The sequence below is a fragment of the Homarus americanus genome, unplaced genomic scaffold, assembly GCF_018991925.1.
Source record: "Homarus americanus isolate GMGI-L3 unplaced genomic scaffold, GMGI_Hamer_2.0 scaffold32305, whole genome shotgun sequence".
Classification (NCBI taxonomy): Eukaryota; Metazoa; Arthropoda; class Malacostraca; order Decapoda; family Nephropidae; genus Homarus; species Homarus americanus.
In genome coordinates this window covers 234,318-237,724 of record NW_024710842.1, presented here as the reverse complement: position 1 = coordinate 237,724, position 3,407 = coordinate 234,318, and positions in this window count along the sequence as shown.

Genomic DNA, 3,407 nt, shown 5'->3' with positions numbered 1-3,407 from the left:
GCAGAGACCGCTTGCTACAGGGCCAAACTTGTTTGTGCTGAGGATGACTCTCCAACCGTTTGCATCCAGACCTGAAGGGCCGGCTCCTCCTCGAGTCTTCAGTGCCTTTTTCCACACCATCTCTCCTGTTATTTTCTCGAACAGGACAGCGTTTGGTGGGGTATAGACACCCTCGAGCCTGATGCCTTCTTCGTCGATTGCAGGGGGATGTTTCTCTTTCAGTAGTTTTAACGTCTCTCTGGTTATTGGCATCACCCCACCGGAGGATTCCTCTGTGAGAGGTCTTACCGCCAGAGACACTTTTCCCACACGCATTTTGTTTCCAAATTTTCTTGCCACGTCATCGGTGTTTTGCTTTCAGTCACCCGTAATTTTTATTCTCTCCAGCAGTGTTCGTGCTTCACATAGGAGATCATCAAGGGCCCCAGTCTGCCACATTGCCAATCTTCTCTTCATTGCTGTCACATTTTCTTTGTGCTTAGTCTTTGTGTGTGTCCTCTGACAAAATAGATGTGGAATTATTGCCAGTATTTGAAGAGCTAAAGGGGCGAGGAAGTGGTCCTGAGTGTAATCAGTCATGAGGCGAATCATCTCCCGAATCATTTCTTTGGTGGCCGCACACTTGGGTGGTTCAAATAAGTTAGCGGGCGACCACTTGACAATTTCTGAGTAGGTTTCTTTGACCCCTATGTCTGCATTTTCCATCTACATGCCATTCCACTGAGGTGGCTGTCTCTCATTCTCCTCGTGGACATCTGCTACTAAGGGAGCAGCATTTATTAGTACTACATTTTCGGGTTGAGTAGACTTACTGCTATCATTTCGGATATCATCGGGTTGTTGGGTCCCGGCGATATCCACTGTGGCCACCTGTGTCGGCTCCCTGCCACTTGAGTTCCGACAATGGTCTCGCTTCTTGCAATCCACACATGGTTGGTTGTTTTTTGCACAAACACAATTTGTGCAGTTTTGGTTCGGGCTAGCACAGACGCAGCAATGAATGTTACCAGGCATAGTGAACAGCACCTTGGGCGACCGCAGGCGCGAGGCACTTGGCCCCATAGGGGCGAGAGTCGCGATGCCACCTCTGCTAAAGTAGGCCTATCGACACACTGGCACTGACACTTGGCAACTCCAGTCACTGACCATTCAAACACTCACAGGCTTACTTGAAGATCACCGGTGAACAAACGCAATATTTGCGTTTAATGCCGTATGGGATGAGAAGAGCCGTCGGCGACGATGCTCAAGGTGACATCCAACATTTATCGACACACTGTGAAATTCTCGCTCCCACAAACTGAGTATATCCCCACCAATAACACTACATACATACTACTACTACTACTACTACTACTACTACTAACAATAATAATAATAATTATAATAATAATAATAATAATAATAATAATAATAATAATAACAATAACAACAACAGCAATAATAATAATAATAATAATAATAATAATAATAATAATAATAATAATAATAATAATAATAATAATAATAATATTAATAATAATAATGAAGATCATTTAGAAATAGAAATCTAATCACCATAAAAATTGCAACAAAGAAAAATGTCCATATAATTATATTATAGAGAGAGTGTTAGAATACATGACACTAGTCATTACCCTCATACGATTTATCTTATTTGCTCAGAAAGGAATTTATTATGTCGAGATAATAAAATAATTTTGGAGATGAATGGTTCATTATTTTGGGCATTAGGCCAATACCCAAAGCATTATCCTTATGTTTGTGTGAAAGAAGCTGTCCAAGAATTTACGTAAACTAAATCCTTTATATGAATTATAAGCTTTAATCTTACGTATAGATTGTGAGTGGCTGGATAAATGTGGAAACGTTCCAAACAGGACCTAGAGCTAGTGAAACCTAACACAGCCTAATGTTATAGACTCCAAATCCTAATGCGGACTATTGTTATAGGTCCCAAGTCCTAAAGAGAACTAATTTTAATGGACTTCACTCTTATAGGGAGGCCCCGATCTTAATGGACCCCAAATCAAATGGTTAAGTTAGATTATGTTAGGGTTCAGTGCGACTGGGGCACTATTAGGAGTGGGGTCCATTTGACCCGTAAACCTGACATTGGCGCTTGTCCACCACGGTGTGTAATCGATAGGTGAGTACCCTTACACACAGACACACACACACACACACACACACACACACACACACACACACCCACACCCACAGGTACATACACACATCAACAAACACACAACTCAACAAAAACAACAACAAAGAACAACAATAACAATATTTCCTCTGTACTTTTCCCAGTTGTGAATAATGTTTACATGCTTTGCGTACATTTATAATCTCTCTCACGTACACAGATCCAACTCCTGGGCTGGCGACGAACACAGAGTTTTAAGGAACTCTGGGACCACTTGATGTATTATTCTGAGATATTATTATTATTATTATTATTATTATTATTATTATTATTATTATTATTATTATTATTATTATTATTATTATTATTATTATTATCATCACTCATTATTAGTCATTTTACTATATTATTTGTTTCTACCATTTTTTTTCATTTAAGCAATATTTCTATCCCTATAATTAATACCTATTTAACTTCATCATATAAAAAAACTGAATAGTTCTCAAAGAAAGATACCTCAGTATTATGTGCTAACGCTAGGATGGATCGAAACTAATTTTGTTGAGTCTGTCATGGAATAGTTCTCTCTCTCTCTCGCCAACTTTCGCCAGGTGGACCATCACTACTAAGCAATCACCAACACTAACCTAACCTAACCCACCTCACCACAAACATAGGCTAGCTTAATCTAATCGAACTCGCCGGTTTTTGTAGGAAAAATTCAGATGGAGTTCCGGGTCCAGGTACGAAAATTACTTTGGCCCATTTTCCTCTATCTCACAGATTTGAATGGCAGGTACCAGTATATTGTTTTGGTGATCTGAGTATTTTTCTTTTCTTTAAAATATTCGCGGGTAGAATGTGAATAAAAGATATTATCATCACAGAATCAGTCATATAATAACATGGAAGCCCTATAACCTCCTTCAATATCGACGTAAACGGAGATTAACTAACATAATCGGCGACCCAAATGATTGATATATCTATTAGTTAGAACTTTTATGAACTGTTGAGGTCGTTTACCCAATGGAAGAATGGCACCTGGAATATAGCTAATAAGCCAAGAAGACACCGGGCCCGGAAACTTCACATTTCGTCTCTCTCTCTCTCTCTCTCTCTCTCTCTCTCTCTCTCTCTTAAGACATGACGTCGTCTGTTTGCATGGTGGAACACAGGAAAGCTTGAACAAGCAAAACCTTCTATTTCAAGGACGGTTCACAGCGGCGCTTACAGCAAACTTGGAGACTGGCTCCACAAG